Raw genomic sequence first — 12792 nt, forward strand, 5'->3', positions numbered from 1 at the left:
CTTTCCCTCCCTGGTTGTTTTCCATCCTTTGCTTTTGTTGATCTAACTGTTAAATGAGGTGAAGCATTTATTTTGAAGTTCAAATTCCTGTTCACTGATAGGTTGTAAGCACCACATGAATACCAGGCTGTTATCTGCTCACTTACAGCCCCTTCATTTCTGGACTCCTGGCCCTTGCCAGGTATCTCTAAAAGCTCTAGAAGGAGGGCCTTCAATTCCCATTCTAGTCCCATTCAGCAAAAGTGGCATCAGAGTGAGAATAGGTGAGGCTAAAATGAAGACTGTCACATTGTCCTTTCTTCCCCCTTCCCCTGGCTGCTGCTGGTCTCCCTTATCGGCTTTTAAACTCCTTGGGAGCCAGTCACCGGTCTCTTCCCAAGCAAGCTCAGCAGCGTACGCTGATGGGTGCCAGCAGTGTGCCGGCTCCAGGGGGATTCCTCTCTGCAAAGCTGCTGGCTCAGCTGGCTGTTGTCTGTTCCCCTGTTCTTCAGCTTGGAACTTTCATAGCCAGTCAAGCATAGAATTGCATCCATTCTTCTGAAATAGCTGCTGGGCCTAATCCTTCATTGGCTTGGCCAAGATCCTATTACCTGTAATTATGTCATACAGCCTGACTGGTATAGGTTTGATAGGCCTCACTGCCCTCCAGAGGCTAATGTTCGCATCCCGGGCTGGCTATTGGGATTGTGGGCAGGATAAGGTTTAGGCCCACAAGAGATTTGGCCTCCTTAGGATATATAGGAAGGTCTCAAGAAAGTAATTCTATCTCAGGGAAGAAAATCCTTTTCAGCAGAGGGATTCTTCCTTTCCCTGGACAATGGGTCCCTACTATTGTATGTAAACTCTTCCTTGACAGACTTCTGTATTTTTTCTTCCAGTTCAGTTTGGTTTTTCTTAATATTCCTTCCAGCACAAGGAAATCAGAGGTATAGTCTTTAGACCTGCCACATTCTGTTTCCTCCACAAGTAGAAGCCTTGGCAGTGCTAAGGCAGTCCCTGGCACTGGTTTTTCCTTTCCATCTTTAGTTCTAACCCACATCAGTCCCAGAGTAAAGCTGTAAAAGGCTCAAACATGACTTCCTCTTGCATCTTTCTGCTATAATAGTCCATAGTACTTACTTTGAACTTCATCTAAATTGAGGCCTAGAAGCAAGTATAGTGGGCAGTGATTGCCGCTGGAGAATGCATTTACTGGTTTGCTAACAGATCATCACTACAAACGTAAGGTCGTAAAAATCCTTCAAACAGAGCCTTGCTAAGCAGAACCCCTGCCACCTATGGTATTCAATACTATCTGCCTGTCTGACATAAAACGATGTTCTTTATGAGTCATGCCTGTGGAAGATGGCTATTGCCAGGCACATTCAACCTCCTGGTCTACCTTCTGTAGAACTATGGAGAGCCTCTGACCCGGGACAAATGGAGAATTGCTATCAGGAGGTAAGAGACTGGTGGACTCCTCAGAGGTAAAGGCGCCTGCCGGGTGAGCTGGGTGCCATTTATTTTAATTTAGATATCTCTTACCTCTTCAGTCACCCTGGATGTTCACTGCTTCTTAAGCTTTGGTTAGGGTCCGCTTTAAAAAAAAAAGGCGGGGGGAGCTAACATTCTTAATATAATGACAGAGGGCTGAAGAAAAGGGACTCAGAATTTGCGTTTTTCAGATGAAATCCCTTATTAAGTCTGTCCACTTCTTTCTGGAAGCCTAATCTGGAAATACCTTCTGACTAGCAGATCATATTTACTTTTCACACGCAAGACGGCCTCATATAGACTGCCCACTCTGTTTCCAGAAGAGCTTCACCTCAGACCCCAACACATTGGCCCACGCCCATGTAGACTGGAGTGTGAGCTTTCATGCTGGCATGTTCAGGGATCTTCAGGCCCCACGCCTCCCTTTTCTGTTTGTCCTAACTATTCCCAGACACGCCCACTGCCTGAATGTTAATAATTTCCCCTTGGAATTATATAATTCAACTGATATCATTTTAGAACACGGCTCTTAATAAACAATAGCAGGGCTGCCTGAGCTGCCCGCAAAGAAAAGCGGACTGTAGATTGCATTTGCTCTCCAGGTAATACTAACATTCTGGTTTTTCACGTGTGACTCCCCCAGGGACACAAGCCTGACTGCTCTGGTGGATGAGCCAACCTTAACCCTGCCCTCTTCTTGCCATTAGCATGCCCACTGCCTGTGTCTGTTGCCGGACTAGACGAGATCCTCTGGGTTCCAAACCTGGCTTTATAGATGGACTTCCCACTTGCCGCTCTACCCATGACAGTTTCTGGTCAGCTGAACTTAAATGGATTTTGAAAATGAAAGTGACCAGTGGTCTGTTATGAAAAGCAGTGGTGTATGAAATAAGATTATGAGCAAGCTTGAGAATTAACAGCAGAGATCCCCTAACCTGGTCTGAACAGCATGTCTGCCCATTTAAGGACATCTTTCCCTTCCTGGCCACTTAATAAAGACTCTGTTAGTAATGTGTGCACAGTCAGACCTGGGTTCTCATTCCAGGTTCACCGTGTACTGTGTGACGTTGGACATGATCCTTACCCTCTCTAAAACCAGGGCAATCTCAGTGCGTAATAGAATTCAGTATGAATGGTGCCCCTGGGGTTTTGCGGTGCAGCCGACCTGCTAAACCTAAGTGCCTCACTTATAATGAGGGCACTTGCTCTATAGGGTTACTGTGGAAATAATGTATATATGTAATGTGCCCAGCACTGGTGCCCTCGTAGTTGTAAACACTCAGTGAGCAACAGCTCACAGCATCATTTTTATTATGAATGAAAATTCTCTTGGAGGTTATCTAAAATCTAGGATTGGAACTTCACGGAGGACAAACCTCCATAGCCAGAGCACGCAGGGTGGGCTGGGCACAGGCCTGTGTGTTGGGAGCATTTAAGTAGAATCAGGGGTCAGCCAGTCTCTTTCCTACAAAGAAGATAAAAGTCAGGGTCTCTTTGCCGCTGCTTCTGCATCTTCCTGCACATTAGAACAGCTTCTTTCTAGGCAGGGTCACGTTCAGTGGAAACACTAATGCTGAGAAGTCCTGAACCTACACACAGAGCCTCTTCTAGACTTGACCGTGGACCATAGATAAGCCACCCGTCACCAAAGCGGGAAGCCAGGACTCCATACATACAACGTGGACATTTAAGAAGGAGTGGTTTGAGTATCTGTGCCATGCACTCCGACTGCCATGGGGTATTTGGAGGATGATCTGCCAACACCAAGGGCCGGCCCTCCCGTGCTTTCTGTGTACTGGACTCTGACCTTACTCATTTCCCAGTGTCACTGGGACTTGAAAATGGGGGATACAGGGATGACTTATTTAGAGCCTGGCTGGTCCGCGCTTCCTTATCCTCTGATGGTGCGGTGGTGGTCTTTCTTGTCTCCATACCACCTTACCACGACCACAGCAGTCCGATTGCCATTGAGTTTATCTGTGACGTGTGTTCAGCTGGAGGGCTGGGGGAGAGTGGGCTGCCAGGCAGGAGCTCTAAAGAAAGATCTAGGTGTTAGCCAGGATTCAAGTGGATAAGGAAAGGACCCACGACAAACCCTTTGGGACACTCATTGCAGGAAGAACAAAAGCTATCCATTGCACCAGGGATGCAAGGTCGAACTGGAAGCTGCCTCACTGTGCCCGTTTTCTTCCCAGGTTAGCATAGTGCCTTCCCCTTCTCCCTTTCCCTTCCCCTGGGACACACTGGAATTCTGTGTAATGGTCACCAGAAAAGGATCTTGGCATCGACTATATATACCCAGAGATGGAAGGTCATGCAAAGAAGACCACCAGGGCTTCCCTGGTGGCGCAGTGCTTGGGAGTCCGCCTGCCGATGCGGGGGACGCGGGTTCGTGCCCCGGTCTGGGAGGATCCCACATGCCGTGGAGCGGCTGGGCCCGTGAGCCATGGCCGCTGGGCCTGCGCGTCCGGAGCCTGTGCTCCGCAGCGGGAGAGGCCACAGCGGGGAGAGGCCCGCGTACCGCACAAAAAAAAAAAACAAAACAAAAAAAGAAGAAGACCAACAGGTCCGTCCTTCCCCAACCAGAGCCCTGCTTATGCCACTGCACTTCAGAAGTCTCTCCAGTGCTTGCAGTGCTGGGATGCCGTTACCTCTCCAGTTAAATAAATCTAAAACTACTGACCCAGGATTTTTATAGCAACACTGCAACCTTATATGAGGAGATGCAACAAATAGTCCATTACCACTGATTGGACATGGATTTTTGACCTGGCCACTTGCCACTTGGTAATCTTAGAATAGGGTCACTTTCGGAATTGGAAGATTCCTTGTAGGAGGATACTGGTATTTGCTAAATAGTCGTTGCTTATCTTCATGCCCTCTTACATGCCATGCACTCTGGCTCCTGAGCGTGGGGCCGGTCTCTCTGTTTGCCTGGCAGAGATGGCCAGAGCTCATCCTTCATCGGTTTACAGGGCTGCAGACGTGGCCATTTCCAAATGCCCAGGGTGCACTTAACCACTTCCTCTTTCTAATCTCAGCACTTCCACTCTAAACACATCAGCAGCTTTATAACTTGCATTTTATTTTGCTCTGTGTTTTGGCCCTTCAGGTATTTGTGGGAGGAAGGTGGGAGACTGGCGAACTGTGTTGTCATTGATTTCAGAATTACACAATCACACCCTGAGTCACCGTCCCTGAAGAATCACGCCAGGGCTCTCACTGCTTTCACACATGGCTTTTTATGGTTGGGTTCTGTTTTATATTTGACATGTGACTCCTACCTTGGTTTCACCATCTGCAAAATGGGAGCACTCAGCCCTGTTCCACCTGGAGAATGCTGAAAGGCATGGTGAAAGGCATGGTGGCGAGATCCCTGAGGAGCCCCTCGTCATTCCCACGTATGCAGTAAAGGGTTGCCAGGCCCTAGATGACAGATAACCACCCACAGGCTGAGGGCACTGTGTGACCTGGAGAGGAAGCTCTGGTGAGAGTTTTTTTTTCTCATCTGCATCTGAATAGTTAGACCCAGTTGATGAAACAAGAGAAGTGTCCTTCCTGGACTGAGATCGCACCATTCTTTACCTCATTGAGCTAAGCTTGGGTCATATTCCCCCTTTCCCTCTGCCATGCCATCTGCCTGTTACATTGCCTCTCACTTGGCATGACTTTGGTTCTAATAAGCGTACTTCGTAAACAGCAGCTCTCCCCAGGCACTGAAGAATTCTCTCTGTCTTCCTTAAAGCCAACTGCTTGGGCCAGGTCCTGAGAATCGGACACTACACATATGTCTTTCTGTTATGGGTTGATATGCCCGTCTGTGGTAATAGTGTGCCCTGTTTCCTGCTTCGCTGGGGAACACTGTATTTACATATAACGTCATCAAGCCTGTCTGCACATGATCCCAGGGTTCAGATCCAGCCTCTCACCTTTTGATCTTTTTGACATGTCTTTCAGCCTGGAGTGTTTCAAGGGTCAGGCTTGAACCCCGGAAGCCATTGTCTTTGTCAGTAGCAAGTATGATGCAAGATAGTTTCACCTTTATCTGCTGCCTGTCTAGTTTTGGGGGGTTTTTTTGCCAGTTGACCCAGGGGGTGGGGTGAGTACAGCGAAGCTAGAGATTACTCTCGAAGCATTTGGTTCTTGCTTCCCCATACAGAATTTTAGTCAGTTGTCGAGATAACCTAGCCAAACACCACTGAAGAATGTGGCAAAGTCAGAAATTCATGAGGCCTTGGGACCAGCAGCGCCTCGCAGTGTACAGGAGGAGAAGCCCCGTGGCTTCTGTTGAGCACAGGAGGCGCGGAGCCCCGAGGCTGTGCTCCATGGCAGCCCTGCCCGGGGTGAGGAAGGGCTCCAGTTGACACGTTCCCACGTCCCCCGAGCATCCTTCACACCCCGTGACAGGAAGACCACCTCCAGGGAGGCCCCGCGTTCTCCCACTGCCCAGACTTCTTCCATCTGTCCTCCTCCTCTCACTTCTTCACCCTCCCTCTTGTGTTTCTGTCATTTGTACGGTACCATTGAGAGGTGCTGAAGAGATCAATAGCAGTTCACCTTTTCCCTTATTGATTAAAGCGGCGGCAAGGACAAATGGCAGGCAGTCCCCATTCATTCATCATGAGCGATCCATTTCCTACCAAGCCATCAGTGACCTCTCCCTCTGCCTGTTACTTTGCTGGTCTGCAACTTGGGCTACTCTTGTTTCTGGGCTGGTATAACAGGAATGAGAGAACCACTGGGTTCGGCTTGTATAACCAAAGCTGGGTGGGGAAGGAGACTGCGGGCAGTGAGCGGGAAAAGCCTGGGGAGCCTGTTCTTTGACTTGTGGCTTTATTTGAGGGCCTGGCCACGTAGGCTGTACTCTCAGGTAGAGGCGGCGTGGCGTGGCTGCCTCCCCCAACACTTTCCTCCCCCTGTTCTCCTAAAGTGCACAGCCTGCCTTTATTACACATTTTTCTACAGAATGTAAATGGAGTACGCTGAGTGAAAAGCCCATGACCCCTGTGAACCGGCTGTTTTTGCTGTCCATGATCCTTAACTTTGGCTCAGCCCGAGGGAATTAGTGGGGTGGGGAGTGGGGGAGGAAGGGTTCTTAATGTTAGGAGGACTCTGTTTCCACCAGGGGTGAAGAATGGAGACAGTTCTTATCAGCTGCTTTCTTTCTCACCTTTAGAAACAAGCCCCAGAAGGGTGGGTGCATGTGTGCATGTGCGTGTGTGTTGTTCTGTTCTCCCTCAGTGGAAGCACCCTCTGGCTCTCACTTGGGGAAGGTGATGGAGACACCCTCCCCAGGCCCAGCCCCTTCATGACATTTCAGGCACCAAGCACTAAAGAGCTGGTTTTTAAAACCTGCGTCTCGAATGGCAAATATTATAACGTCACTCACCTGGTGGGACGCCAAGGATCTTTGAATCCCAGGGCACTTAAGAGGGAGGTTGGCCCTGACTGCAGAGGCAGCACTCGGCTCACCCAGCCTCTTTTCCCCTTGCGTGTGGTGGTGTGAATTTTGTTGGTTCTCTAGCACGTACCTTTACACAGAAGCACCTCTTGTCCACCATGCCCCGCAGGGTCGTTAAGCCCTCTCAGTCCCTCCACAGCATGAGCCAGTTCCAGAAACTCCAGTCAATAGAGTTTTGACTGCGGAGCAGCAAATGTTTGGAGGGCTGCCCAGGAGCTGCCCCTGCTCCCTAACCTGCGCCACCCGGCAGGGGGAGCCACTTACCTGAGCAGGCACTTCATGGGAGTCGCGGTTCCCAGAGCTGTGGTTGCAGTCAGGCAGCTTGCAGTCTTTCGTGTCAGCCCGAGCACAGGGCCAGGCTTCTGCAGAGGAGTACTGCCATTGCAGTCACGTATCCTGAGTGAGTGCCCAGTGGGTCAAGGTCACAATTTTGGATGCCCCTCTCCCAGTAGGGAGATTTCACTAGAAACCCAGTGCCACTGTGTCAGGTAGCTCTGCGGTCTGCAGGTGCCAGACCCGGAGAAGGCAGCCAGCTCTCTGTGAAGCTGGTTAATTACATGTGAAGCTGCCAGCAGGATGATTGTTCTTTTCCTATGGATCATTAGTAAACCATCCTGGCCTGCATAGATGGGGCGAGGGAAGTCTGGTAATTCCATCACCTTCCTCGGCTTCATCAGACAGGTCTTCCTTTCCTCGCTTTCAGTCTAAAGCTTTCAAAATGGCTGGGGAGGAGGAGAGGAGGGAAAAGAAGTTTCCACTTAATGCACGTGATTTTCTCCTAAGCTGGAAAGTGGCCCCCTGCTTTCAGATCGTCTTGGCAGCCAGAGTACGGAGGGTCCGAGGCTTGCCATGGGTGGGAAGTGCTAGTGGCTCAGCTCCTAATATATTTGCAGCAAACTACAGAACGGGCCCTGTTTGGAGACGAGGCAGCGAGTGCAGCAGGTGGCAAATAGTCCGGCTCCACTAGGGCCCTGGATGGGCACCATCTTCTTCCTTCAGCCAAGGCAGCCTCAGTTCCTGCTATGCCTGAGTACAGAAAGCACTTCTGGTTTTTTAGAAGCTTTTAGGCAAAGATGGGAGAAGGCAAAGCAAATAAAATATGGGAAACTCAGTCCAGTTAAAAACACTGCCCCGTCAAACAACCTAAAATAGAGCTTTTCCTTTGTCAGAAGAATTTAGAATAGAAATCTACATTTCTCCATAGAGCACTGAGTGCAAAAATAAAAAAGGGATTATAAATAGAAATAAGCATGACCCATTCAGCTTCCAAGGACTTGAGCATACAGCCTTCTGAATAGTGCCTTAGAGCATTTTATAGCTATGAGGCCTCTAGGCGTTATACTGTCCAATCCAAACGGTTCACAGTGGTTGAGAGCTTAGGCCGGAAGAAGGTAATCACTAGGGCACGTTCACACGGTAATTCATAGACCTACCGTCTCCACGCTCCCATTGTATTCCTGCCCTCTGCGCCTCCCAGGCAAAAGCCACTGCCACCTGTCCATCCACTTGCAGTACAGGTGGCAATAACTGGAGACTGTGACATCGGTGGCGTGTAAAAGGGAGTCAGGTGAATGTGACAGGTGGACAGAAGTGGTAAGCAATGTGTGTTCTCTACGCTCCGTTGTGAGAAAAGAACAAGAAGCTAAGACAGGAGGAAGTCCTCCGGGGCCTCTGCGTTCTGTAAGGGAGACTCGCTAGACAAGGGTGCCGAGAGAACGGCAAACAGGACGGGAAGGCCTGCCAGAGCGGGAGGAGGACAGGTGTCTGACCCACCTGGAATCGTCCACTGCTTTTCCTGACATGTGAATCGTAGAAAAGCTGTCTTTCTTGCCAAAAACTAAGCTTCACGAGAGCCCAGAAGAAGCAACCACGAGTGCCAAGTCGAGGGTTTTTTCTTTTTCCTCTGTGTGCGTGTGTTGGGGATGAGGAGGGCGGTTTACAGAATTGCTTTGCTTCGCTTTTCTCACTGAGAGAGGGGCGTAGGGGTCAGATTTCTTGGCTGGATTGCCCTTGAGCTCATTGGGGAGCTGGGATTGCCCCCCAGGCTTGAGCTCTGTGTTCTGGTCACGTTCAGGCACAGGGTAGCCCCCCAGCCGCCCTCCCAGCATCCCGTGCTCTTAGACCTGCTCCCTCTACTGTCACAGGAGGCTGATCCAAAAGCCGTGTCGTGGTATCGGGGTCTGGGCTTCACCTCTACCCTGTAGCTGAGGCAGGTCACCCATCTTGTTAGCGGTGATGTCTGCCTGTCTTTCTTGGGATTGTCAAGTGGGGGAGGAACAGATTACATTTTCCAGCAATTTAACTTTATTAACTCTGACTTTTTCCCCCTTTTTCCAAAGCACAACTAAATGGAGCTAAACACACACAAGGGCTATATTTGGTCCTGATGGTGCTGTAGAAGGGAAGGCACAAACATAGAGGATTGTCTGCTACCTAGTAAACACAGGGACGTGTCAGGGCTGGAGAATTCAGTAGTAATAATAAGCATTTATACGGTGCAATGACAACTTTGATACAGGGCATAATTTTCTGGGGATTGCTATTAACTGTGCTTCTGCCTGTGAATGGCCCCCTGGTGAGGGGCTGTGAACACCACACAGAGTTAAGCTATATTAAACATCAATTAAAACAGCGTAAAATAGAAATGGAATAAAATATGCAAAGGTCAGAGTGGCTGTGAACATGCAGACGAGAGAGGGGAGAGAGGGGTTAGGGCCTGGTGAGCCTAGGACACTGGTGGATTCATGCTCCTAGTTGCTCTAAGCTTTTGAGTTTTCAGGTTTAGAAGGTTTGCCGGAGAGTGAAGAATGGTACCCTCCAGCTTCCCTCAGTTCAGTTCTTCCCCAAAAGGGTTTCAGAAACTACTCATTGTGGCCAGTAAGAAATGAGCAGACACAACCAGGCAATCTACCAGCACTGTCTAGTAGAACTTTCTGTGAAGATGGAAGTGTTCTGTACATGTGCTGTCCAGTATTGTAGCGTCTAGTCACTTCTGGGTACTGTGTACTTGAAGTGTGGTTAGTGCAACCGAGGCACAGAATCTTTAATGAAATTTAAATAGCCACGTGTGGCTACTGGCTACCGTACTGGACACCACCAGACACTTGCCCACACTGAGCGCTCGGGAGATGTTCGGTTGGCACTCTTCCCCCTGAGCCAGTTTGCGCCTTCTCCCACACCTCACACTGTTTTTTTCCATACTTTTTTTTTTTTTTTTTTTTTTTTTTGACCCAGTCTTCTCATGCTTTTGACTTAAGCTTCCAAACTCTTTCATGAGGGTGACACGCAAGGCCAAGAGATGAGAAAGGAGAACAACGCCTGCATCAAACCAGTCAGCCTTGCCCCCTTTTCTTCTGACAGCCCAGAGTCAAGCTAATACCAGATGTTTCCCACTCTCCCAGGCAGAAAAGAAGTGAATGGCTTTGGATCTCTGGCTGAAGATCAGATCTACAGTGCTGTCACTGTCCCCACTGAACATCTGATTCAGTTGCTGAATCTGACCCTTGAGTTCCCCAGAACCTGCAGGGATTTCAGAATTCCCAGGTCATCCAGGGAACACTCACCTGAGGTCCCTGTGGCACCTGAACTGTGAAAATACCTTTTCCCATAGCCCTTTCAATACCTGTTGAATGCTTAGAATGAGTCCACTCATTGCAATGCCATAGTATAGTGGAACAAAGCACTGGACTTGTAATCAAAAACCCCATGTTTAAGTCCTGGCTCCTCCATTTACTAAATCTGTGACCTTGACAAGGATCACTGTACCTCCCTGGGGCTTCATCTTCCCCCATAAAAATGACTCGGCTAGACTGAATGACCTCTGGGTGCTGAAAGGACCTAGAAAAGAGATCCAGAGAAAAGAGCCCCTCATTGCCGTGAAGCCCTACGCCTCCACTCTGTTACCCCTTCAGGTGTCAAGCCTGCATTTAAAGCACCCCTTTCCTGAGGCCACCGAGAGGCCTCACCTGTGTCCAGTTACCACTGACTCACGCTTGGAAGTTGTCCAGCAGCACAGACACGCCCTGAGCCAGAACGGGTGGCATGCCCCGTCCCCCCGCCAATTATTGTCATACTCCTGTGCATCTTGGGGAGTCGACAACAGTCCCCGATGACTGTGGGTCATCCTCAGAGATGGTGTTTTAGCCTGCTGCGGAAGGCGGCAGGAGTTTCTTGGCTTAGGCAGTAGGTCCATAAAGAAAAGGGTTTGGGAGTTGCCTGATGCGTGCCAACCGTCCTGGCTGGCTAGTTGTTCGCCAGCCCCGTCCTCCCAGCAGTCACTATTCGCTGCTTCAGGGATTGTCCCCAGCTGCCTAGAGCCCCTTTGGAGCTGCCAACACCGCACAGCTCACAAAGGGCCCTGTAGCATCTCTAACTGAGGAGCTGGTGAGCAGACGCCCTCAATAGAGGTATTTTTAGCTGCAGTGATACAGTCTCATCTTTTTGCAGGATGTGTAGGGCTTTTTTTTTTTTAATGAAATAAGTAAGATTGAAGACTGGGGTCCCAAACCCCAGCGCCCACACCCAAGAAGTTTTGGTGCGCCCCACTCACCAGAGGCCTCATTAATCCTGCCTACAGCCAGGCGCTGAAGCTCGGAGTTGGCCCGGAATTCCAGGCCGGACAGACGTGTGCACAGGGAGGAGAACCAGAGATAGAGCGGGCCCAGTGCAGGCTGGCCTGCTGCGAGGTGCCGGGGGCCCTCTGCGCGGCTGGGGGCAGCTCTCCTTCCAAGCCTTTCAGACCTTTGAGGGGTCTGGGGGACCGAGTGAGTGGGCCTCACAGTTAGGACAGCCTTGCCTTGAACGAGGGATTCCGTTCTGTGGCTTGCTGACTTCCTAATGCTTTTGTTTTCCTTCCTTTCATCCTGGTCTGGGACTCACCTTTTCCTTGCCTTTCTTTTTTTTATTGTATACCATGTGACGGGGGGCTGTAGGACATTTGTGGAGCTTGTGTCAGACCCCATAGAGGAGTCCTGGGGTGATGAGGCAGTGGCTCTCAGCCCCACCTGCACACTGGGATTGGGAGCTGCGGGAGGCTCTTAGGAAAGATCCTAATACCCGGGCCTCCCTGGCGCCGGATTTTTACTTTAAGTTCTCCAGGCATATTAGGTGACAGCGAGGAATAATTTTATTAGTCGTGTTAGGTGTGATAGTGGCATTGTGGTTATGTAAGAAAATGGCCGGGGTTTTTAGAGATGCCTTGCTGAAGTATGGAAGGGCAAAATGACGTCATGTCTGGGCTATGCTTTAAAACACTTCAGCAGAGAGAAGGGGGGACAGATGAACCAAATATGACACGTTCAGTAATTGTTGAGCCTGGATGGTTGGTGTATGGGAGTTCATGACAATTCTCTATTTTCAGTGTTTCACATTTTCCAAATTGAAAGGTTTTTCTAATAGTGAAAAAAAATTTTAATTAAAAAGCTCCCCAGGTGATTCTGATGCTCATCTCAGGTTGAGAAGCAGTGGTTTAAGAGATTAAATTTGGATCCCCACAGCGTGGATCAGCTCTGATTCTGGATAACCTAAGACCTTTCAGGATGAGTTCCTACAAGTATCTGGACCCCAAACTCTTGGGTAGGTGAGGAGCAGGGTGGGCACAAAGAACAAACCAGACCTGTGTCTGTAGTCAGAGTTCACAGTGGACAGCTGGACTGCTTTGCCTCTTGCACCCAGTGACCTCAGTGTCACCCAGCCCCGAGCGCTGTTGTGCCGTGCAGTTTGCCTGAGAGTGCTCCCACACTCCAGCCTGAGGACCTTGCTCGCCACACAGGAGATAGAAGACAGCTGCATTGTGACACATGCCATGGGGGTCCTGATTTCCTCCGTGTTCAACACTATTCCGAGTGGGATCCTGCTGA

The 12792-nt window shown here is 49.7% G+C and overlaps 1 protein-coding gene across 1 annotated transcript in view; it reads left to right on the forward strand.

Moving 5' to 3' along the window:
* Positions 1 to 12792, forward strand: part of SND1 (staphylococcal nuclease and tudor domain containing 1) — a 439500-nt gene that overhangs the window by 344434 nt on the left and 82274 nt on the right. The gene's annotated exons all lie outside the window — the stretch shown is intronic.

The sequence above is a fragment of the Lipotes vexillifer genome, unplaced genomic scaffold, assembly GCF_000442215.2.
Source record: "Lipotes vexillifer unplaced genomic scaffold, Lipotes_vexillifer_v1.1 scaffold156, whole genome shotgun sequence".
Classification (NCBI taxonomy): Eukaryota; Metazoa; Chordata; class Mammalia; order Artiodactyla; family Lipotidae; genus Lipotes; species Lipotes vexillifer.